Source organism: Poecilia reticulata, chromosome 2, assembly GCF_904066995.2.
Source record: "Poecilia reticulata chromosome 2, P_reticulata-male-v2, whole genome shotgun sequence".
Classification (NCBI taxonomy): domain Eukaryota; kingdom Metazoa; phylum Chordata; class Actinopteri; order Cyprinodontiformes; family Poeciliidae; genus Poecilia; species Poecilia reticulata.
Window position 1 is genome coordinate 9,572,343 of NC_088831.1, and position 26,610 is coordinate 9,598,952.

Genomic DNA, 26,610 nt, shown 5'->3' on the forward strand with positions numbered 1-26,610 from the left:
ACTGGTTCATTTGTCCAAGGTAATGTGAGATTAAGAACTAATTTGGGCTCACCTTCAAAACTCTTCAATACAAACCTAGGTCTCTTTAAGCATACTCATACTGCGCTGTGATGTTGTTATAGAGAACAATTAAACAGCTAAAGCTAAAACCAGAATTTTTAAAGGCTTTTTACACACAGCAGCAAAGATTGAATAAGAGCAAACCCATTATATACACTGGAATTTGTTCATTTTTTCTTTTATCCGTTATAATATTAAAGGAAGAAAAATGAGCAAAGTCTGAGAGAAGCATTTTCCGACTTTCCCTTTTCCTCATCTAATTCATCATTGATGTGGCATTACTAAACTGAAAGAGTATAATAATGAATTATATTAAAGCAAATACATGAAGTAGAGAAAAAAAACGGGGAAACAATTCAGGCGCAGTGAGTCATTTGTTCTATCTGCAAAATCAATACTCTAATACACCTGAAATTTCAAAGAAAAAGTTTTTAGTTATAGATTTGTATGAATTTTATAGTCTTGAACATAACTTTAGATCTTTGTCTTTGAAACTGGATTATGTGGTTTTATGTCACAAGATGTAATGTTTTCATGTACTCTTGTTTTCTAAAGGTGTTAGTCATTTACCAATAGGGCTTATGGCCCAGAAGATAAAATGAGGACAGACAAAATGACAAAATGAGATTGCTACCAGATCTTCACTGGAGTAAAGCTGGGTTTGATTGGACTAAATCATAGAAAACATTGAATGCTTGATAATATCTTTCTTTTTTTGTCTGTTTTGCTCTCATTTTCTTTATGCAGCTGTAATTTGAAAAACATAGCAAAAAATAAAAAAATAAAAAATAGGGTGAGTAGGAGTGCAAAACAAGTGAGTGTGAATAAGAGACTCTCAGCCTTTTGACATGATTGCAATCATGAAAAGCAACGTAAGAATAAACACCCTCAAAATGGCGCGAGTGTCCTCATTTGCATTTTTGTCCTGGGTCATAGCAAAATTTCATGTCTTTATTTTTTTTAATTTACTGAGCACCACTAGTATGTGATGGTGTGAAGATTTACTCCAGTACTGCTTGTATATCTACAAACCTTAAATCAAAAAATTCTTTATAAATATACAAAATTCAGAATTTTTTTTTAAAACCCAATTTTATATTCATAAAAAAAAGTCAAGGGGTCAACAAAGTTCACAGCATGATAATCCAACAAACATTTGGTGACACACATCACTCTGAACCACAAATGTCAACCAGCTTGAGGTGTTCAAGAAAAGGTCAGAGGATCACTGTCATATGGACAGATGGAAATTTAAGCATGAACGGCAGTGGATTAGGAGTCAAGATGATTAAAAGCCTCCCAAAAAACAACAAAAAAGAAAATTGGCTCTCAGAAAGGTAGGATGCAAAAAGTTGTTTCAAAAAGGTCAACACAATCACCAGGGAACAGCATCGAAAGACTCTCTGTTCATTCCTCCGAGAGAGTATGTGCTATGAGATTTTCCTTTACCTCAACGCTGATCTGAATAGCTAAAATTAGCCATTCACTCGGATGTAGAAATAATCAAAAAAACCAAACCGGCCATTACATTGTTTCCTGAATGACCAAAAATCAAGGGCTAAAAGGATGAATAAGCTACGAAGAGAAACATTTGATTCAACCGTTTACACTGGGACATCTGGGAATCATTTTATTGAGTTACGTCTTGAATATACCCAACTGTAAAAACTATAAACACGCTTACATCTTACACTTTTTCATTAATCAATAGGCCATTATAATTAAGCCCAGTGTTGAAGACATTAATGCTACTAGGTTGAATGCTTCTTCTCTGAAACAGACTGTTTACCTACTTAAAAACACTTCCAATTATAGTAGACATAAAAATTGCTTTGATTGCAAAGAAGTACCCCCTAAAACGAAACAAACAAGTTTTTAACAAAAAACAACATTTCACAGGGTAGTGAAATGTTGTTACCCAGCATTTAATAGACGGGTAAATTCTTTTTATTTCTGATTCTGACTTTTTATTGGACTTTAAGCTGAACTACTGGATTCTGTGGGTCCTTTTTTCACCGGCACACGTGTGTAGCCCGTTAGTCTCTCCAATGTTCTTTCTTTACCATTGTACTCCTCATTTTCAAATGATGTTTGCAGGTGGGATTTGATTTAGTTCGACTGGCAACAGCAGATGCTGAAGAGAAGGTGGTTATGCCTTATTGCACTTTTCTATTTTCCTTTCTTTCTCATGAACCAACCCGTATGTACTCTCTCAACTGTTATTACCTTCTTCGGGGTATTTTTCTTCTTTTTTCCACCCCCACATGCTTGGCTTGGCGGCTTGGCTTGTGTGTATTTGCCTAGAATATTAAGAAAGTCCATAATGCCAGGTGCTATATGGATTTCTTTAGTTAACTTTATGTCCAGAAAACTTTTTCTGCTTTTGTCCAGAAAACTAAAGGGGATTGCTGCATATTTTGAACCACATATAAAGACAATGTACATTTATGGACAGTTATAGTTGAAATAAAGCACCTATACTTATATATTTAGGGTATAACATCATTACATTTTAGTAAAATTGTATTAAATCTTTTATAAAGTGTAGAAAAACAATGATTATCCACTAACTTTGACTAAAGTCAAATGAAAATGTTTCAATATGTAAAAAAGTAAGCATACCCTTCAATAATGGACTGATAGCAATTGTGGCCACCTATATAAAAGTGTTATTTTTGAGCGTTTTTGCATTGATTAATGTAATGCTGAGACGTACAGACAATATCAATAATTCTTAAGGAGAAATTGTTGTAGCCCATCAACCTGGGAAGGGTTATGTGTCCATTAAATCGTCAATTCCTTTTATTTCTTTTTCTTTTTTTTTTTTTTTCATTTTGGCTACATGATTCAATTGCTATCATTTAGGCAGAAAGCTGCTGTTCTCTCCCAATCCGAGCCACAACATGTCAGCTCGCTCTTTAGCAGAAGTGATGCGCCATTAAAAAAATGGCAGCGCTGTGTTTTTTTGCAGGAGAAACAAACTTTTTTTTCCCTCCATAGATCAAGATGGTTTTATGAACGATGAGTCACCCAAGCGTTCAGTAAAGAACAGAAAAAGCTCTCCATCTCGCCTTCTCTCTTTATCTTCCTTTATCACTTGTCTCTTGTACGTTTTCTATCACTTCTTTGTCATCGCTGTCATAAAACGATGAGCTACCTACGTAATGAATCAATTGTTTCAAAGCCGTTATTTAACATATTAGTGTTGTTCTCGTGAGCTGCACTGTGTTAAAGGTATCTCTCTCTCTTTTATTTATGCATGCAAGTATCTGGTTTCAATTGTCTTCAACCTCAAAAGTTACACTGAAATCCTATTTCTTCCACTTGACACCACTTAGGCCATCAGTAACATTTATTTACGTAACACAAAATATGGACAAGTTCAAGTTTGAACGGGTTGTAACACTTCTGGAGCGCACTAAAAACATTGACTCGGGGATTGATGGCTGTTTATTTTCCGAGATAAAGAGGTGTTTTGTTGATCCCACTCTCTCTGAAGGCTAAAGAAAAGCATGCAAATGAACAATACTGCCCATGCTTGATGAGTGACAGCACAAAGGGAACGCAGACTTTATTCACCCCTGGACCACACGAGTAGGGATAAATGGAAACGGCATCACTTGCCGTCAAATCACCCATGTCAGGCAGGCTTTAAAAGAGGCAAACACTGTTAGAAAAGTTTAAACACACCCTACAGGGAGGAAGGTATTGACACTAGTCCATCACAGCTCATTCACCTGCTTCGTTAAACAGGCCTGTGTCAAAACAAGCGTTGATGTCTCACTCTCCTGGAACATGCCTGACAGACGGGCAGATCCTTCAGGCTTTTGGTCAATCGATAGCACGGCTGATACGGATCACCTCCGGCTGCCCCACCATCTCTCTGTAAGAATGCTCCCGAGCGGCGGTGCGCGTGTTCGCACCGCGGCGGTGCCCGACGCGTGCATTAACATATTTACCTCCGTATTAGCGAGCGTTTCCAGGGCAGAGCCGAGTTGAGCAACAGCTTGCTGCAGTGCTGTCACCGCGCCAGCATTAGTGTGCATTATTTATCCGCCTGCAGACCGAGCCGGAGAAAGGCATAACCATAGCAACCGGAGCTAGGCGCGCATGCATACACACACACACGCGCACACACACATACACGGCGAGGAGAAACATGGGTAATGCTGGCATGGAGCGTCGACTCAATCGGAGTCTTCATACGCAAGTGGAAAATCTGACAGTTTTTTGGTTGCAAAAAGGTGAAAAATGAGCGGCTTTTTAAAAAAAGCTCTGCGAAAGCCGGATAAGCTCCGACAATATCCAAGCAAGCTGAATGATTTTTTTTTTTTTCAAAGGTTATGTTTATAATGAAAGACGATGTTTGCTGGTGGATTTGCAAATGTAATGCTTTAACTGGATTCTGCAGCACAGAGGGAGAGTTTACTTAAATTTATGGCAGGCTGGCATGCAAAAGTTTGGGTATCTATTTCTGTGATGTAGTAATGAAAGATCAGCCTGGGTTTTCAGACATTTTCAGAACAGCTATGATGACTTACGCTATGAATTTTTTAAACAACTCTACGATCCTTTAAGAATTTACTTAAATTGCAGTCAACCTAAATAGAAGTGGAGTTGGATTCAGTGGTAATGGACCAACTGTAATATGGCAAACCACAGATAACAGAGAAACTTTATGCAAGAAACAAATATAAAACTTCAAGTCTCATCAATTTTAGAAAAGACGTCCCTCTGTCCATTCTCCTCCTGTAAGTTGGGGCAGACCGATCCACCCAACTACCCAGTTCAACTCAATTCATCTTTCACTTAAAGGTCAAATTTCCAAACAGTCTTTAAATTGGTCCAAATTCAATGTCAATCAACAAACGTTTTTTCCAACGGAAATTGATCATATGGACAGATTCACATTTGGTTACATAAATGTAAATTCCATCAGAATTTTAATAAAGTCCAATTCAATTTAATTTCACAATCGCAATGTTTCCATTAAATAAGAAGCAAATAAAATTACACGCGACTGAGGTGGTTCATGTAATGTGTCATTAAAAACATGCCATCCCATCGTCCTCCATATCTAATCATAACTGCCACGTTTTACTTTTTCTCTTTTTTTTTTTTTTACATCTAGCAGTACCGACTTTCCAGTAACTCAAACAAACAGAATAAAGTGCTGGAAGGAGTTGTCAGTACAACGTGACCTACCAAACTTCATGTCTTTTGTAAGAATGCGGCACAAAGAATGAGACACCTTCTTCTTTTCTTTTAAACCTCCTTTTCTTTAAAAACACACGGCTGCTTCTTGAAAATGTCTCGCTCCTGTACGGGTTTCAGCTGACTGACAGTAGGATGTTTCGGTTTGTCCGCCATATAGGCGATGACTGATGTTTTTTTTTTTTCTTTTCTATAGGAGATGGCAGCTTGTTGGTAGAACAAAAGGAGACATGGAGGGAATGTCATCGTGTGTCACGTTGGTAAGCCTGCTGGTCAAATTGTGTTTGCTTAGAGCTGGCCCAAGAGATGAGTCATGTTTTGAAAGCATGCACAATGATGAAGGCATAATATATGCACTGTGAGGTGCAATCGGCACACTGTTTAATAACTAGATCACCGAGTATTGAATACTGTCATCCAATTTTGGTAAATATTTTTAACTCCAAATTTGATTGATTTATTTATTTATTTTTTATGTATTTTAAAAAAAAAAACAATAGCAGCAAAATGTCCCCGGAAAAAAAAATAAATTAAATAGCTGAATTAAGACTGAGTTGATTGTACAAATCAACTGAACTGAGGCTCTGCAGTTTATTTGTCATTACTTGGAAAAACAGCTTCTCTGCAGTGTTTCCAGATTTCTGACCTCGTGGTAAATGCTACGGCTGATTCTCATCAGTCAGAAGTTGAAACTGCTTCAAACAAGCATGAAAGAGGAACAGAAAAGAAAAAGAAAAGGAAACAAAAGAAATCTGTGAAATGTATACAATTGAAGCAAGAAAGCGGGGAGCAAAGACTTCCACAGAGATAAAGATCAGAGAATAGATATACTTGCAATGAAAGTCAGTGACCTACATTGGCAGAAGGAAGAATTTGCACTTAGGCAAAACAAGCTGTACCATATTTACTGTTATTTTCTGAAACAAAATATATTTTGACAATTGAGCAGCTTATGTTGATTTTCTGTTTGGTTGTTTTTATTCTATATACAGGAAGAGCAACAGGAGCAATGGCTGACTGGAATAAAGATTTCCAACAGCATTCTTGTTTTGGTCTTGCACATGCACACCTCAGATTGACCTTTAACCTGTAAAACACTCTTTTTTTTCCTTTTGAAATCACTTTAAAAAGATTCAACAGACTACGCAAACTCTAAAAAAGCTCTGTTGGTGAATTTTTCAGGAATATTGAATGTTTTCGTAACCTTGACTGTCGTTATTGTCCTGTTTGTTTAAATGAAAACTGCAAACAAGGCTGAAAAATTCAATACAAAATAATGAAATATCTTTTTTAAAGGTGAATAAAAAGGTTTGAGTTTGTTTGGGTCAGAGTTTTCTAAAGGGTCAAAAGTTTTGTTACATATTCAAAATGGCTGAATTTTATTTTATTTTATTTTTTTTACAAACATACATTTTAAAAAATCTCTAAGATTTATTTTAAACATTTATTAATTTGGTTCACGCAATTTAACCAAACGTAATATCACTACAGAGAAGGGTTAACATTTCTCAAGCTACGTCAACGGTCCACCAAAAAAGGCAGGAGTCTAATGTGATGAGATAATGCGGGTAGGGTTAGGGTTACACTTCACACAAATACCTGCGTTCAAGTGTTGGGGGTGGGCTGGAGCCCCTAGATTTCCACCTCCGTTGCTCCCTCCATCATCAGCGGCGTGTCGTTTCTCTCTCCACTTGAGACAAGAGCGGTGCGATTACTGTGATTACGGCCCGGCAGACGCTGGAAAACAAAGCAGAGCAGCGCCAAAAAGTGTGAGATTGCTTAGCAATCTTTTAACACCGATATTCTAAAACTAACATAATAGAATTTGGCAAAGAAATCTCTTAATTTTTTTTTTTTAGTGGCTCTAAACAAGTTCATAACCCATTATGAACTTGTTTATAAGTTCATAATGGGTTGACATACCATACCATAGCAGCATGGTATGTCACCATGCTGCTATGGTAAGGTGACATACCTGAAATCCCCCTTTACATGGTCAAAACAGAGAAATGAAGACCGACTCACAATCTCGACATGTAACCACTGCAAACACAACCAATGAATGCCCTAAATGGTCAAATAATTATTAGCTGGCCAAAGAACTACTTTAAACATCTGGCACACTTCAGTGAGCAAATCATCGGTGCAGAAAAGTGGTCTCTCTCTGTGCTGTAATATGTTGCGTCTATGTTGCGATGCTCATGCCTTGGACATTCTTGACACGTTTTAACATTTCTTGTTTCCCTTGAAGGTCTGTGTGATGTGGTTAAACAAACGATGATGACAAAAGACAAAGAGTAAACTGACTACATGGATATACCGAATTATCAGGCATATTCCAAGATAGTAATGCTAGGATACATTGGACCCAAATTGCTTGAAAGTAGTTCCTGGAACATGAGATATTGTCTTCACACATGGCTCGACCAGCACAAAGTCCAGACCTCATTGAGAATTTTTTATTTTTTTTAGATCTGCTGGAGAAACTCTTCTACTGTCCTCAATGTGTGACCTTCGTGAAAATTAATGCAAGGATGACTGGAAATACACTTTTTAACATTGCAGAATCTTATCAAAACAACGCCACAGTTATGATATTATGCCATAACCGAAGCTAAAGGCGGACCAACAAAATATCGTAGTTTGTGCTCTTTTAAGTGTTTACTTTTTTTGGGGGGGGACAAGGGGGGGGTGCATAGCAGGGTATAATTTGTATTATCTCAGCTCCCCTTACTTGACCACGATTTAGTTGATTCAGAGCAAGAACATCTTTTTTTCTCCTAAGGCAAAGGTGCAATTAGTGGCATGCATTTCACATAATGGTTTCACATCGGTTTTCATAAAATCCCTCCATGTCCAAGTCATAAATCTTTTAGAGAAGACTTTCCCCTTCTCCAGTTTGAATGCCCTTTTAATGGATCTCGCTCACAATGGCTCACCGGGGGGCATTTTATTGCCGCTGGAAAACTCTAATGAAATCATGCTCCTTGTTTTTGACCAAACACTGGGTCCACCCTGGCTAATATTACTCCATTTATCATGCCGTACCCTTTTTGTGAAGTACATTTTCAAAGGCTCCCAGTTCTTGAATGTCATTGAGTTGGACAAAGTGACCAGATGGGCTCCTGCCAATTTAATGCTGCATAAATTCAGGTGGGTTCAGTAATGAATACCTTGGCTCTGGATGGAGTAACATACTCTCTCAGGTAGATCTCATCAAGTCATCTTCGGAACAGGGTCTATAAATCACCGTAGATCCAAAAAGTAAGAGTCCAACAATTTTGTTATAAAACATAGGAATACTGTTTTCTTAGTTTTTGAAGGGTTGATTGTGGGTTAGAATATTTTTTTTCTTCATTTTTTGGACAACAGGTAGATAGGTAGATCTCTTCTTCAACAGCGATTGCTCTGTTAATCTCCGGAGGCGGGTCATCCAAGCATGCTTTTCTGTAAGAGTTGCTGAATATTTGTGGTTTTATAAATTAGAAATCGACTCAAGAATGCCGAGAACAAACAGATACAACTCTTTTTTTTTTTCTTATCAGCTACTCAAATTAAGGATAGCGTATCCGTCGCCAATGACTTCTGTTATTTGCAGTGATGGTCTATAATCTAAAATCCAAATAAAAGACATGAACATTTGACACGAGGAATGTCACAAAAAGTGAAAGAAAGTCAAGTGATATGAGAGCTTTTCAACCTTTCCTTCAGGGGGGGCAAAACCTTGCAGACACCTGTTGCCACATAAGAGAAGTGTCAGGTATTTTTATACATTTCTTATTCCGAGACTCCTCCAACATGTCTGCTTCACAGCTCGTGACTTGCTCCTTTCTTATCCCTCCCAACTATCCTGTTGTCAACACTAGATGACTCAGCCACTCAAAGAACTCCTCCTTTGTCATTTTTTTTCCAGGGTGCCATTTTATTTTAGATGTCTGAGTACACTCCTGCAGTGTGAAAAACAACAAGAAAAAAAAAACTGACAAGCACATAGCAGTAGCTATGTCACACGAGGGAGACCTCGGTGTTTCAGCAGTTTATTTGCACTCAAAGTCTTTGGTAGGTGCCTTTACATGTTATCTATAATGTTCCAAGCCGATGCTCGATCCATCAGATATTCTCTTTCATGCCGACTCTATGGGAAATGATGAAAGCGAGTGGAAACACCAAAAGTATGATAATGATCCACCTATGAAGTCCTGAACATTTCCTCAGAGCTGCCTGTCTGCTTTAGGTAGACTCTTTTCAGAATATCCAAGACGTCTTGAGAATATATTTTTAAATATATGCGAGTATAAATGAAGGTACAACACATGACAGGATTTGCTTATGCTTTGTGGTTGACCTGTGTGTACGCCTTCCACGGTTCACAGGAAGGTCGATCAAAATGATTAGTTTGAGGCAAAATGCAGGGGTGTTGGAACCTGTATATTTACTGAAAATCCTAACGGAGGAGATTATTTTTTATATCTAACTTTGTTAGATGTCCCTACAGTGAAATGTTAAGAAAAAAGAGATTAAGGTGTTATAGAAACTTGGAGAAAAAAGAAATATGTTGCTCATATCAAGGTTAATGTCAACAGACCAAGAAAAAAAGTCAAAGTAAGGTCAAGGACAATCCTACATTTCAAAACAAGTGACAACATTAAAAAAAATTTTTTAATTCCCCACAATTTGGAGTGGTCATGAAATAAAATAAAATTGTGACTTTTTTTAATGTGTTTGACGTTATCTCAATATTTCAACTTGAACTTTAACAATGAAAGCTCGTTTAATTGACCTCAGTACCGAGTTGTACAACCACACACATCTGTGTAGATGCACAGGGTGGATGAAAACCTTTCAGATTTGATCCACAGAGCGATGAGCACATTGCAGGGTGACGAGGTGTCACAGACCAAGGACGGTACAACACTTTGCAGAACATAAAACCCTCTTCCTCTCATCATATAGTTTGCAATTGCATAGTACTGTATTTTTCCAGAGAACACATTGTGCAGCAACTGTGAGGTGTGTGTAATCTTACTGTATCTACTTAGTCTTGACTGATACACAGACAAACACCACAGACTCCACATAAACTCAGCGAACCCTTGCTTCCTATCTGGAACTTAGGAGGGAACATTGCAGCGAGATCCTATTGATCAAACGGATTGATTAAGCAAGTCTGAAAATGTGCCAAGGAGAAAAAGATTTCAGCAGCGATCATGGAGAAACACTCGCTTCTGCTCACATCGATGTGGGAAGGTCAGCTCATTGTCAAACTATTTCAAGTCCCATGGATGTTTAAGGCCGCATCAGACGTGTACGGCCATGATGTGGAGCACCATATTTGTTGACGGAGTCTGCAGCTGAACTTTGGCCTGAGTTGGACCAAAAACGGAACCACAAAACTAAAAAACAAAATCAAATACAAGAATTAGGATTTAGCGGCCCTCAACTTGATTGAAACTCTTTGAGAGTTATCCCAAAATGTCTATTTCAAGTTATGACTTCTAAACGTGATTTTTAATGTTATTGAATTATGGGCTTCGCATAAAAATCCCCCAAAAACCGAAAGCAGTTGCACTTTATTAATGGTTTTTATAGTAGAGTTTTATGATGTGAGGTTGAGTTTTATACATAGATACATATCCGTTTAAGAGTTTAAAGACAGGTTGGAGTTTGCATGAATGCGACATGAAGGCTGAAAACAGGGTGACCAAGTCAGTATGTTCAAAACAAATAAACATTACTAGTAACATATTTTTGGAGCATTTTTCCTTGTCAATAGTAAAGCAGATATTTGCTGAAAAAGATTTCAAAAAGTCATAAGACATTTTCTTCCAGCCTATCTAAAGCATGTTGTTGACAGTTGTGTAGATGATGATTATTGTGTGCATGCACCCTGTAATTTCAGCTTAACGACCATTTTGCCGATAAAACGTGTTCCGATTGTAACATTCCTCGGCTTCAGCGCATTAGTTAGGCCATCTTGGCGAAACCTTAAAAGTCATAAAATTAACTGACTCTGTAAGTATACAACATCCCTCCAAAATTACCTCCAAGGCTGCTGTTATTTGCTCTTAATCAGTCCATATAGTTCTTAGACAATTAGACTTGCCCATATAATTGTCTTTATAGTCTTGTTCTCTAAACGGGAGGGGGGGAAGAAAATGCCAGAAGCTTGTGCCCTTCCATTAAATTAAACCAAACAACATCCGCAAAATGAATCAATCTGCATATAGTCTGAATCGCCACTGTGTCATCGTCGATGCGCGACTATTGATCTCGCCGTAATTACATTCGCCTCCAACTCCCCTCGGCAGAGACAATTACAGAGGACAGGTGACAGCGGGGAGCCGTGTATGCTCAATAGAAGACTCCTTCTATCGCGTAATTAAAAATCATAGCGCGCTCTAAAAACGAACGGAACCGAGGCGTCTTCGTTCAGGAGGCCCGAGAGGAATCGAGCAAAATGCTGAACTTTACTCGGAGCTAATTGCACAATATCCAGTCAGATAAAACTGCTGTCGCCCCACCTGCTGCGAGATTACAATTATCCTCGCAGGTTGTTGGGATTTCTTCTTCTTTTTTTTTTTTCCTGCGGGTTGGTCGTCAGTTGCCAACTCGCGAGAGCCCAGGGAGTTTCAGATAAAAGGCGAACGGAGGAAAACGGGGCGCTTGTGAAGTCAATCTGTGGGCATAACGGCTCCAGTGGAGAGCAGCGCAAATCCAGGCATGGCTGACAAAAGATTAGAAATGTAAGAGGCCTTTCTCCATGATTAACAGCCACAAAGACCATAATGAAAATGAAATTTCACAGCACAAAGAAAATGGCCTAACTTCCTTGTGACTTGCATTTCTTGTAAACGGCTTAGAATTATTCATTTCTGAATGAACCATCACGTTAAATCAGAGTCGATTGTTTTTATTTAAAAGGGCAGCATTATAAAATCCACTTTATGGAGCTTTACATCATGTTATAATGCTATTCCCTCAACAAAAGCATCTATGGAGAGTTGCTATGATTCTTTCATGCATGTTTGGGAAATCCTTTAATCTCCGTGGCAACCATTAAGTTGTGCAAAATGCCTGGGTGGACCTCTCTGTGCAGGCCTCCCCGACTCAGCTCCTTCAGACTAGCCAGCAGCAATTAGCAACACATGGAGGAACATCTGCTGAGCTCATTATAAGAGCTACTTTTCAGTGCAACACTGGTAAAAATGTTGTGAAAGGGTTAATAGAGGAGAAATGTTGGGATGACTTCCTGAAGGCGGAGCTTTCAGTTTTTAAAGAGACAGAGACCCAATTTTACAGTGTTAAAATACAAATTAAAATGTCTTTTTACACATATGTGATATATATGGCATTTAGCAGAACTGAAGGGAACACATTTACTTGATTGTGTTATGAAATGACACTATGTTCTTGGAAAAATAAATACTGTCGCTTTAAGAAATAAATTATCCACACAATTTGGCGTGTGTCAACAGATTTTTTTTTTTCTGGTTTGTTTACCAGCATCAAATCCTTCTTTTGCACAACTTTGCATTGTGATCTTTTCAATATTGACTCTCGCGATTGCTAAGTCACAACGCGCAGCGCCGATGAGTGACGGCGCCACAAAAGGCCCGCGAGGAGAAAATGTCAGTCCATTCTCTGTGAACAGAGCGAAGCTTTCTGAATTAGCCCAACGCCAAAAACAGAGGGCGAAATCCGCATCCAAATCTCCCTTTTCTTTTATTCTCCGTCGCCGTGCGGAGATCATCTCCTCCCCTACAGTCGGTCCCTTATCTCCCGCTCTCACTCAGTTTTTCTCCTCTCTTGGCTCCAAAAGGGGAAAGTGAAACAAATAACTCCCCTCCCTCCAATGTCATGAAAGCGGGCACAGTGATTTGTGAGGAAGTTTTTTTCCTCTCTCTCTCTTTCGCAGTGCCCCCTTTGCCCTCTTTCACTTTCTCTTTTATTTGTCTGGATGTGTGCGCTGCATTCCGTAGTAACACCAAGGGCAGTCGGATAAGATGTGCAGCAGCAGCTTTCATATGAGGGGGGAAAAAAATGTGAATAAAAATCTTGTTGAATTGACACAAAGACCTGAAATGCAAATCGAAAAGAAGAGAAACCAAAGGAAGATTTGGGCTTTTTTTTATTTTTTTTTTATTTAGGTGCTGTCAGTCACGTCGGCCCACGCTTAGGAAAGCAACGGCAACCTTGGCTGATCTCATCTGTTCAGGCAGACATTCTGTTACTGAAGAGAAATGGATTACTCTTTCACACTGATTATTTAGTGCGCCATTTTCTAAAGTCTGGACAAGCATTTATGAGAAGCGAGCTGCACAAAAGCAGAGAATGCTACTTGTGCATGTTTTTGCACCACTTTGCGCTTTACCGTAGCAGCTCTCGTTCCTCACAGCATGATATTTTTGTCTTTTCTCATTTGTCAGTTAATTGAAACATCACTACAATAAAACACCTGAGAACATTTGCGAAATATTGACAAAGTTTTGCTCTCATTTGTAATAGAAACGCAGATACAACTCGTTCACTTACTTTTTCGGCAGCTACATTTATCCACCCGAGTATCTTCTGAACTTGCCCTGTGCTGGTAACAATTCTGGAAAAACTAGTTCATAAAGTTGTTGACTGAAAACTTTTCTAACCAATTCCAATCAGAAATTGCCCATCTGAGGTTTGTGTTTTCTTCTGCACGTTAATGTCTTGTGCTTTGTGTTTTTTTAATGCTGGACTAGTTTTACGTATTTATTGTTATTGACTTTGAAGTTCTGCAGCCTTGTCCCCTTCTAAGACAAAATTCTGCCATGGGACACAAAAAGAATGATTTTATTTTATGAATAAATAATTTTGTTCTGCAATGTTTGATAACTAGGACTGCATGAAATTGACTTGGAATTTGTCTGCACGATTGAACTGATTTCTCTTGCGTTTGTGTCATGTGCCTGGAGATGACATATTGAGAATTGACTCCATATAAATAAGCTAAATTGAATTGCATAATCCTCCTGGGATTCAATCATTTTCACTTCTCTCTTTTACAGCGTTCCCTGCCTAATAGGATCATCAGCTTCTCTGACACCTCCAATTAATATATTCACATTTTAGCCTTTTTCTTCATCACACCTGCAAGAACACAATTTTCCTAAAATCAAAAGTTTTCACCTTTTTCTTTTAACTACAAATCTTCGTGTCGTCAATAAAAGATAGTGTATGACTTTTGGTATTTTCTCCATGAAATCTCATTTATTAAGCTTTTGCCTCCTTAAGATTGTCTTCCTATAAGGCCCAGTGTTCTGATTGGTTACCTGCTCAACCAATGGTTGATTGGTGGCATCTTTCATTTGTGTTCAAGTGAACTTTCTCCTAAATTTGACAAAAAAAAAAGTCAATGATCTATCAGCCGCAAGCTCAAAATCTAACTGAATCCCAAATCTACCTAAAGTTAAAATAAAGTGATATTACCAACTCATTTTTTTTTTGTTGAGGTTGGATTTAATTACCATATCCTGATTCAAACTTCCATTGCAAATGGAATGCAGCTTTTTGAAATGCTGCTCTTTTCTTGCTTGAAGGTAACAAAACGAGTAACTCAGCAAGTCGTATGCAAATATGTTTATGCGTGCAGAGAAGGGAAGACATGTTCGGCATCAAAACGAGGCAAAGAGAAGCCCCCCCCCCAAGAATACATGAAACCTCATGTGTCCGGTTTCAAGCGTCCAGGTGAATGCTTTTAGCTCTAGCTTGCAGTTTGCTCGGTGCGATTGTCACAGGGTTTTATGGTCGGAGCAGAGTCTCTATAAAGCCTTTTATATTAGCAGCTAAATGCAGTGCAGGGACGTCAACTTGCTATTCCGATGTTACATCAGGCAGGACGGAGGATCATATCTGCCAGCCTGACAAAGCCTTATTGCCTTCACTTTCCACATGAATGCTTTCAGATGTGCTCGAGTTCAAAGTCTGCAAGCCGCTGCCAGGAAATAAATTGTGTGTGAGAGTCACAGCGCCGCAGATTTAGATTGTTCACCTCCGCTGTGGCTTAGATACGAATTCTGTTTCCTTTTTCTTTTTTTTACCCCCCTTCTGTTTTTTGTTTTTTTTTATATTGTCAGCAATTTCATTGTAATGGAATGCGAGTAAGTAAGTTTGGGTCATTTCACAAAAACTCAATTTTGCTTACCCATTAGCCGCACAAGTGACAGAGTTTGAGGGAGCGCCGTCGACCTGGCCGTGACTGAGACAAATTAACCGCCAAGCAGTTTTGTTCCAGTATGGCGTCGCAGAATTACGACCACATTAGTCGGTGGCAGCGCATCATCTGAACGAATGTCATTGCTCAGCCACACTGCGTAAAAAAAAAAGAAAAAAGAAGCTCATTTCAAAGAATTTATATCTATTAAATGAGCTTTTTATACAGGTGATTATGGTTTCAAGAAAGTGTGAGCAAATGTGCTACATTAGGATGGCCGCATTTACAGTTTCAAACAATTTTAACATGGTGAAAATGTTAGCATGCTAATGCTAGCACAGCTCACACTGAAAGTGAAAGTAGATTTTTACACAGGTGCTTATGGCAAAACGTCTTTATTCATTATTATTATTAATATCCAACATGCAATTTCTCAGCATGTATTTTTTTCATTAGCATTAGAAACCAAATCATGTCAGAAGGTACTTATTTGCATACAACTGAGCTTCAAAAAGTTGGAAATATAGGCTTCATAGATTCTATTGCGTTGAGCAGTCTCACCTCTGTATTTAGTCGTAATTTTAAATCTTGTTCCAGCCTTGTTAAGATCGGATATATTGGATCCCGGATTTGTCGGCCGCCTCTCACCTCTGCGCCTGTCGTGTTTTTGGCTGTTTGAGTAAGAGTCAAATCGTTTGCTCTCCATTTTCCCGCTTCTCTCCGTGAGCCTGCATTTCGATGCCAACTCGCTCAATTTGCACATCAAACCTTTGAGAATGTATGACTGTAGATATTTGAAGTTCAGGACGTTAATTGGTCGGCGAGATGGGACGATCGATTTACAAACTCTTCACCTGACGAGGCCGGAATGTTGGTTTTTTAGTGACGTCACGCTGTCTCTTTCAGGATAAAACTCCACGACATCCTGCTGGTTTCACAGACAAAACACTTGAGACGGCCTCTGATTTCTGCACAAGCAGGCACTCCTCTCTGCAGAACTGTGACTCAGACAAACAAACAAACAAACAGAACAACCCCAAAATGTATTTGTTACCAAGATGATTAAAAGATGCATTTCTTGCAAAATGCAGAAGGGGGGGGGAAACTCTGCCGGACGGACAGTGTCCTGTTCTTGAGATTAGCCTGTCAAAACACACATCCCATTAAAAGATTCAGATGACTGTGCCCTGGGACTTGGCGCGGCTCCAGCAAGCGTGTGCGCGCGCGTGTGTCTGCATGGGTTCACAGAACCTGCGTGAAGCTGACACCCCACCCACGTCAAAAAATCCAGCAAATAGTCTGAATGGTTAGTGCTCTGTTTGTGCAGGTTTGTGCCGTTAAAATTTTCGTTTGTGCAGTTTTGGTTTCTGAGATATTAAACATTATTTTTTAGGTCATCTAGAGTTCACCATCCCCCCATATCGCTCCAAAACAAACCAAAGTGGGCTAGTTCGTTAGTGCTCCGTTTGTGCAGGTTTGTGCAGTTAAAATTTTCGTTTGTGCAGTTTTGGTTTCTGAGATATTAAAAGTTATAATTTTGGCCGATGACGTCACCATCCCCCCATATCGCTCCAAAACAAACCAAAGTGGGCTAGTTCGTTAGTGCTCTGTTTGTGCAGGTTTGTGCAGTTAAAATTTTCGTTTGTGCAGTTTTGGTTTCTGAGATATTAAAAGTTATAATTTTGGCCGATGACGTCATCATCCCCCCATATGCTCCAAAACAAACCAAAGTGGGCTAGTTCGTTAGTGCTACGTTTGTGCAGGTTTGTGCCGTTAAAATTTTCGTTTGTGCAGTTTTGGTTTCTGAGATATTAAACATTATTTTTTAGGTCATCTAGAGTTCACCATCCCCCCATATGCTCCAAAACAAACCAAAGTGGGCTAATTCGTTAGTGCTCCGTTTGTGCAGGTTTGTGCAGTTAAAATTTTCGTTTGTGCAGCTTTTGTCTTTAAGATATTAAAAGTTATAATTTTGGCAGATGACGTCACCATCCCCCCATATGCTCCAAAACAAACCAAAGTGGGCTAGTTCGTTAGTGCTACGTTTGTGCAGGTTTGTGCAGTTAAAATTTTCGTTTGTGCAGCTTTTGTCTTTAAGATATTAAAAGTTATAATTTTGGCCGATGACGTCACCATCCCCCCATATGCTCCAAAACAAACCAAAGTGGGCTAGTTCGTTAGTGCTACGTTTGTGCAGGTTTGTGCCGTTAAAATTTTCGTTTGTGCAGCTTTCGTCTTTGAGATATTAAAAGTTATAATTTTGGCCGATGACGTCATCCGCTCCCATTTTGCTCCAAACAAGAAATTTTTTGCTTTACCGCTATTATGTCGCCACCACCAACTGGTATGTAAGATGGACCACAATGTCACCCAAGGATTATATTATACAAATGACTAGATTTGATTTTACTTTATTTGGCGTTTTCAGTTTAAGATTCACCTGATTACGTCTGAATGTGATGGCTGGGTATAATTATCCCCTAATTATACCCAATTAGGGGACAATTAATTTCACCTGCTGTAGGCTGTACTTTCTGTTTTAGGTCTTCGTCTTCCAGCACATTCCTGTCACGTAAGTCTTGTTTTCGGTGTCGTTTTTATGCAGTTGATGTTGCTATGTTTTGGTAGAAAAGGTATTATAAATCGTGTATACAGTTAGTTAGAGTAAGACAATATTTCTGGTAATTGTCTTTTTGTTTTTTTATGAAGTTGCATGTGCCTCATGGTTTGCTATTGACACACCCAAATATCTTTAGTGTGAGGCAAAGGGTTTCTATCCTAATTGAGAAGTAATGAACCATGAAAGTGACTGTTTTGAAAATGCAATTTAATTATACAGTCAAATAAGAAATTGTGTTGATTTGAACAATGAACTTTAACAATTTAAACAACAACAAACAGTGCCTTGATAATCTGAAATTTCTCCTGTCTTGAGTAGAAAACTCCTTTCATTTGAGATTTAGGCAGAGCTCAAAACTGTTGAAAGTCAAAATATGGAACATTTGTCATATGGAAGCCCATTTCCGCCATTAAAGAAAAAATAAGACCAACTTGAAGTCATAATTTCGACTTTTAAAGTCACAGTTATGACTGTCATAATTTTGAAATTCAAAGTCATAATTTCTACTGTGAAAGTCATAATTTTGAATCTCATAATTCTGACTTTTAAAGTCAAAATTATGACTTCCTGTTGGTCTTTTATTTTTTCTTTCATGGTGGAAATGGGCTTCCATAATAACTTGCAAAAAGGAAAAAAATAAATTCTGGTCAGGGGTATGTAAACATGGCATGAAACCTTTTGCCTTTGGTCTGGTCTTCAAACTTTCTCGCCCTTTGTTTTCCCCCTCACAGATCTGCTGTGTATAACACTGCATGTGGCAGTATTTTCTTCTTTTCAGACACTGTCTTCACAACATTTGCCAGGTCATCAAAAAGCTCCCACACAGATGGAGCTCTCCGGCAGTATGCAGTGTAATGTCCCAGGCCATCTTTGGTCAAGCTTCCCCTGAAAGCGACGACTGCTCTCAAAGTAAATGTTTTTCCTTGCAGAACCATAGTGGAGGGAAATTCACTCAAAGCAAATTCAGTTGAATTTGGAAGGTCTGTGTCAATCCATGCTATTTCTCCGATACTGTAGTTGTGAGTAACGGTTCCTGCACAGAGAGCATTTCCTGAAGTGCTGGCTCCTGTTTTTAATTCTGCTGGACATTCTGATTTATTCTGCAGTGGTCTGAGGCAGGGAGACTGTGGAAGGAAGAGTCCTTTTTCTATGGAAGTGTGAAGCTGAGCCATACCAGAATTCTTCAGGACAGAAATGTCTGGTGAAACAAATGGTACTTCCCTGGTCATTCCTTTGTTTAGGTGGCAGTATTGTGAAGAGCAGTGTTTTGAGAGGTAAACACTTGACACATTTCTCATTGTCTTCCCAATAACAGTGGCAATATTGCACTGGGCATCGATTTGGTGAGTGCCAGACCTCAACTGTGTTTTTGCAAACATTGAACTAAGCAGATCTGCCCTCTGCAAGTATGTCCTTGGGGTCACACCATCTGTAGTTATGGATTTCACCAGCTGCAGGAGAGAGTTGTCACTGTTATTCATGACAACATTTTGAAATGCAGAGCTGTCACAGAAAGTACAGCATAAGCACTGACAAAAGGCATCGAAGGCGCAGGTGTTTAACACAGAGATAGACAGTTTACCAACTTTAACAGGCTGATGCATGTTTCCATTTTTTAATAGTCCCACTTTCACTCTTTTGGCCCCAGATGATGAATCTGCATGGATCCATTCAGTGCAGGGACTCAGGTATGAAGTCCTATTCCTCTTTTTGGGTGGAAGAATTTGTCCTCTCCAGTTTTCAACAACGTTTTCATCTGCTGTGGAAAGGTTTCTGGCGGGATCAGATTCCATTAAATCGCTAGAATCCATTTTGTTTTTTCTTCAGCATTGTGTGTAATTACTGACGCAGGATTAGCTTCTGCGACGTCTGCTGATGTAACTTGTTCCTCCTCTCTTTTTGCTTTGGCAGAGCAAATCCGCATATTTCCTTCGATGAAGGAAAGGTGCCGAGAAATGAAGCAATCCACTCGAATAGGCAAGTTCTCATGTTTGAACAGGCCATGTTTTACATTTTTGAATTCGGCTTCAACATTGGCTGAGCTTGCTGTGAGACTGGTGCTTTTGAAGAGTGGAACCATTATTCCTGTCCACAGTGGTAAGTAACTTGCAAGTCTTATAATGTGTGGCACAATCTCAGGGAGGAAATGAATGTTATCCCTATCCCCATTGGCTGCAGCATGTGTCCTGCTCTCCTCACAAATGTTTGACACCCAGTCTCGTAGGTCAGTCTGGATGTCATTACATGGATCCACTTGATGAACTTCCTTTGTGTCTTCATCTGGAATGATGATGGAGTCTTCTGCAATCTGGGTTTTCAGGTATTTTTTGCACCTCTCTGATTCAAGAGGGGTTCCAGAACTGTCATCACCTTCTGCCTCACTGAGAGCCACAACAGTGATGGCATGTATTAGCTGCTTTGCATGGTCCAAGCTTTGTGCCTGAAGAAGCTTTGCTATTCCCCTGACAAAGAAGTCTTTGACACGGTGTGACTTGTTTTTCAGGCAGTCCCACTGGCAGACCATCTTTATGCAGTGGGCAACATCAACCCTGATATAACAGGGAGGAAGTTTTGCAGACTGGTTCCCAAGTAGCACATGGAAGCATTCATCAATGTATGATTTCAGGTTAGGACAAGGAGTGAAGGCCTTCACCAGAGCACCAAGAATAGCCAGGGAAAAGTCACTCACAGCTTCTTTTGGTACAGCTGCACCTGCACGAAGCCATTCTGTCAGCCATGTTGCAATAGCATTAATGTCATGCCTTTCTGATAGCATTTGTACGACTGGAACTGAACAGTTGTCTCCCTTCAGAACACCTTGGTATAAGAAGATGTGGCCAGATGTACCATTTGGTCTTGCCAGTTTTCTGACAACTGAACCAGTTGCATCAAAGCAAACTACTGAGGGACATTTTTTGGTCAGTGCCTTATAAACATGTATCTGAGTTTGACTCCAATAGTGACAAAAGAATTTATCCAGACCAATATCTCTTATACTGCCACTGTTGGGTGTGCTATACTTTAATAACTGCAAAGATAGAACAGGGTCTTTGTCACCTAACTCCAAATCTTTTCTCTCCTGCTTGGCTTTTCGTAAGGTTGCCAGGTTTGGAAGGTGACTTGGCTCGGGATCTCCAATATCCATCAACTCTGATGCCTTTGCTGACCTCCATACAGATGGTTCCATCCTGCCCTCACACAACTCTTCTGAAATCTGTGCACGAAGGGTTCCTGACATGAATCTTTTGGACTGGCCAGTGTGCAGGGAGATGTCGGCGCCTTCAATGGAACACTGGAGCACCATTGGGCTGTTGACCGTTGGCTCTCTGTCACATGTCATTTTAACACAACTTTGACACTCTTTACAGAAACCTGTGATGTCAATGTACTTACTAGTGACAGTTGGATAAACTTTTGCTCTTTGGAATACAAATGTACAAGTGCTTTTCAACTTTTTCCAAACCAGATCATTAATTATATGACTCCATGTGCCAGGTTTTAAAATTGTGTAATTCCTTTTACCAGATGATGAAAACTTGTCATTATATTCAACTTTTTGTGGTATAAATGTAATCCATTCTTCAAATGGAACGTTGAGCTGAAAATCTGAACATTGACCAGGAGAAGCAGTGTCTGAGTCAAACTCTGTGTCCACAGGGCTTTCAGGATCACTTCCTTGATTAACATCCAAGCATGACCAGATGTTGTGTCTGTTCAGCTTTACAAATGTGTACAGACTTTTTGCAGACATTTTATTTCCCAACTGCTGACTTATCTCTGTCCAGACAGCGGCAGCTGGAGTGGCTATATGGCCGTTTTCTAAAATAGCCTCTTGAGTTGCAGAGAACTGCGAAAAGAGACTCTCTGTCTACTCCTGGTTGTCGAGGCATCTAGTTAAAAAATAAAAAGGCTTTGATTAGCATTGCTTAAAATAATTATTGCCTACATGATTTCAAAGAAGCCACAAATTGTATTCTAGCAGTCTCTGCACACTTAAAATAGTCTTGAATTTAAAAAAATATATATAATTCAATAATGCATCGTTACTTGAAAATGTAAGTACCTGTTAAATTTTTATTTTCCTTTGGAATACATTTTTTAATTGAATTCAGAAGATGTGCCCTTTGTGCATATGCTTAAGTGTTAATGATTCAATATAAATGTAAAGGCTGCAAGATGATGCCTCGCTATGTTTCAGAAGGTTTGAAATATCCACTTAATACAAGTCGTGAATTTAAATAAATGCATATATAAACTAGCCCTGCATACATCCTCTCTGCTTTTATGGGGATTGATTGCATTGAGTCAATATTTTATGTGAAACCTGAGCATTAATTTACTTACCTTGTTCAAAAATCAAAATCGGGGTTGAAAAAATTCCAAAAATGACTTATTCAAAACAATTTGAGACCGCTAGAATATTAACGAGAGGTTGAAATTACACTTGCTCTGCCGCCAAAACAAGATCGGGGGTGGTGGGGGAGGGGGCTCACTACATTGTGGGTGGAGCCAATCCCAGTTGTGTGAGAACTATGTCAAAGTTCGCAAAACATGTGGAGCTTTTCAAAATCCTTGAAGCCCATACACATTTAATGTAAGAAATTGGATGAAATGAAAGTCGTTGCATTGAAAATATATTTACTAAATATTAAGTACATTACTTGGATGAACTTTGAAATAATGACACATTTCCGTTTTACTCGGCAAAAACTTTGCTCAAGCAACTAGCAAATTGGCCGTTATAGGCTCATGTAATTTTTTTACACGTTTGCTGCATAATCAGCAGACAGTACATCAACAATGTGAATATAATTCTTCAGACCACCTCCGAAATCAAAGCACAGTTGAACAGGTTATACACATTACGTCAGGGTCAGGCTGCATGTCCTTTATTAGGATTCAATTATTGTGGAGAGAAGCTACGTTCGTGAAAAAACATTGCTATCTTAAAACATTTCTTGAAATGAGACACATTTTTTCTTGTTCTAAGTCTTTATTGAAGTTCAAAACAAAATGTACACATTGTACAACAGCTGAAAATCTGAAGAATTACAAGAAGTAGCCCACACTTTGGTTTGTTTTGGAGCATATGGGGGGATGGTGACGTCATCGGCCAAAATTATAACTTTTAATATCTCAAAGATGAAAGCTGCACAAACGAAAATTTTAACGGCACAAACCTGCACAAACGTAGCACTAACGAACTAGCCCACTTTGGTTTGTTTTGGAGCATATGGGGGGATGGTGACGTCATCGGCCAAAATTATAACTTTTAATATCTCAAAGATGAAAGCTGCACAAACGAAAATTTTAACGGCACAAACCTGCACAAACGTAGCACTAACGAACTAGCCCACTTTGGTTTGTTTTGGAGCATATGGGGGGATGGTGACGTCATCGGCCAAAATTATAACTTTTAATATCTCAAAGATGAAAGCTGCACAAACGAAAATTTTAACGGCACAAACCTGCACAAACGTAGCACTAACGAACTAGCCCACTTTGGTTTGTTTTGGAGCGATATGGGGGGATGGTGAACTCTAGATGACCTAAAAAATAATGTTTAATATCTCAGAAACCAAAACTGCACAAACGAAAATTTTAACGGCACAAACCTGCACAAACAGAGCACTAACGAACTAGCCCACTTTGGTTTGTTTTGGAGCATATGGGGGGATGGTGACGTCATCTGCCAAAATTATAACTTTTAATATCTTAAAGACAAAAGCTGCACAAACGAAAATTTTAACTGCACAAACCTGCACAAACGTAGCACTAACGAACTAGCCCACTTTGGTTTGTTTTGGAGCATATGGGGGGATGGTGACGTCATCTGCCAAAATTATAACTTTTAATATCTTAAAGACAAAAGCTGCACAAACGAAAATTTTAACTGCACAAACCTGCACAAACGTAGCACTAACGAACTAGCCCACTTTGGTTTGTTTTGGAGCATATGGGGGATGGTGACGTCATCTGCCAAAATTATAACTTTTAATATCTTAAAGACAAAAGCTGCACAACCGAAAATTTATCGGCACAAACCTGCACAAACGGAGCACTAACGAATTAGCCCACTTTGGTTTGTTTTGGAGCATATGGGGGGATGGTGAACTCTAGATGACCTAAAAAATAATGTTTAATATCTCAGAAACCAAAACTGCACAAACGAAAATTTTAACGGCACAAACCTGCACAAACAGAGCACTAACGAACTAGCCCACTTTGGTTTGTTTTGGAGCATATGGGGGATGATGACGTCATCGGCCAAAATTATAACTTTTAATATCTCAGAAACCAAAACTGCACAAACGAAAATTTTAACTGCACAAACCTGCACAAACAGAGCACTAACGAACTAGCCCACTTTGGTTTGTTTTGGAGCGATATGGGGGGATGGTGACGTCATCGGCCAAAATTATAACTTTTAATATCTCAGAAACCAAAACTGCACAAACGAAAATTTTAACTGCACAAACCTGCACAAACGGAGCACTAACGAACTAGCCCACTTTGGTTTGTTTTGGAGCGATATGGGGGGATGGTGAACTCTAGATGACCTAAAAAATAATGTTTAATATCTCAGAAACCAAAACTGCACAAACGAAAATTTTAACGGCACAAACCTGCACAAACGGAGCACTAACCATTCAGACTATTTGCTGGATTTTTTGACGTGGGTGGGGTGTCAGCTTCACGCAGGTGTTCACAGAGAAGAAAGGGGAGCGAAGCAAGAGGAGCTCCGTTTGTGTTTTATCTCCGTTTCTGCACATGTGCTCCCATCCACAGAGCTGAATCACCGTCGGTGATAACACTACCAGCCATGTCGGTTGGTTTACTTATTTTTTTATTCCTCCCTTCCTGTGTAAACGTGTGCATGCGCGTTCTTTATCCACGGTTGCAAAAGCATGTGAAACTGCTCACTCCTGAGTGTGTGTCTATGCATATGTGTGTTAAATGCGTAAATAGGGCACATTGCCAGCAGTGCACCACAGTGGAAGTCGCCATGGCTGTGTTTGCCTTGGTTTCTTCCCTGTCGTAACTAATTAGGATGATGGTAGATGTGTGTGTGTGTGTGTGCGTGTGTGTGTGTGTGTGTATGCGCGTCCCTATCATGTGCCTTCCTGCACAACTGTCTTTTTCCAAGTCTTATCACCTCCTTCACTCATCCTCTGTATCATTTTTCTCCTCTGTTTTTTTTCCCTTCAATCATGAAGGGAGCAAAGAAGTAAACGAAAAAAGGCTTCAGCAAATAAACAAACTAATAATAGCTCAGGGAGCTTTGTCTGCTCTGAAATACAGATGAAATTATTATTTTTTTAAATCGATAATGTGACATCACAGCAGAGCCTGGAATTAAAATTCTCCCACTAAATATAGATTCGGTTTACTCGTGACTCAAGGCATTTGCAAGAGATTAACTTTAGTGTTTTTTCTCCACAGTTTGACTTTCCAAATTACAAATTCGCCAGCTTTGGGGATATATTCTGCTAAGGCCTGGTAGCTGCTACAAATCACCGCAGACGTCTGAGCTCGCTCTTGGATTTCTGAGGACAAATACTCAATCGGCAATAGGACACGTTATCGTTGCAGTTTTGCGTTTCTTGGAATGCGACGTCGCTTTTTCTGCCCTTTTTTTATTTATTGGACGTACTCCACACCGCCGCATCAGAAGTCCTAGATATTTACAGTCGCTTTATTATGTACACCCCATTCAATTACATGGTAAGACAAATAGAAAGGCATCTGGAAGTGAGTGGAGATGGCTTACAGAACTGGCCGACAGAATGTGGAAGACGGGGGGGATCTGAGTGACTTTGAACATGGCAAGCTTGTTGGTGCCAGATGGGGCCGGGGCTGCGTGTTTCACAAACTGTTGATCCAGGGGAATTATCGCACAATAATCACTCATTGTTTTCAGAGAATGATCTAAAAATCCCCCCCAAAAAATTGTTTAAAGCAATTGTGTTGGGAAATGAAAGATGCAACAAAAAAAATGTTAAAATAAGAACAACCAGACCAGATCACATTTTTGACACCTTGATCAATATATGCCAAAAATCCAAACTTATGTCTTGAAGAAAAAAAGAAGTTCAACACAGTACAAGTTAGTTCGACATAATAAAGTAGTGGGTGAGTGGATGTTCATCGTTTGTGCTGTGAAGACTCATTGTTGCCGTGGTTTTTTTATTTTTAACATGATGAACTTAAAAAAAGGCATAGACAAAGTTACAAGCTCAAGGTTTCCAAATGCATTGTATTAAATAAAATATACTTATTACCTAGTCAAAGTAAAACAGCAAATAAATTCTTATACATCACATTTTCAAATGTTTAGACATTCTCCCACCGTTTGCTGCAAGCCATCAGTCAGCTGTATATAATTACTAAACATGTCACTCTCAAAATACACATCATGATTTGCTTATGCCAAAAAAATGTATGAAAAATAGAAAATATACAGCAACGTGTTTTCATTGGAGCTCCTGGAATAAATTCACGTATCTAAGTTCATTCCATTTTGATAATAGGA

General features: G+C 39.1%; 2 long non-coding RNA genes across 7 annotated transcripts in view; one reads left to right on the forward strand and one right to left on the reverse strand.

Annotated features, from left to right (window-relative positions):
- Positions 1-3,394: 3,394 nt before the first annotated feature.
- The window catches only part of LOC145555300 (uncharacterized), an 80,848-nt gene continuing 57,632 nt past the window's right edge, over positions 3,395-26,610 (reverse strand). The window contains exon 3 of the long non-coding RNA XR_014091429.1: positions 3,395-7,011. This is a non-coding gene — a long non-coding RNA (uncharacterized LOC145555300). The remainder of the gene's footprint in view (positions 7,012-26,610) is intronic.
- Positions 18,669-21,877, forward strand: LOC145555299 (uncharacterized). Of its 6 annotated transcripts, XR_014091423.1 has the most exons (5): positions 18,669-19,420; positions 19,726-19,765; positions 19,989-20,777; positions 20,890-20,995; positions 21,176-21,877. It is a non-coding gene; the product is annotated as an uncharacterized LOC145555299 (long non-coding RNA). The 6 variants fall into 6 exon arrangements; XR_014091421.1 differs by having other exon boundaries at positions 19,989-20,995; XR_014091422.1 differs by having other exon boundaries at positions 20,890-21,877.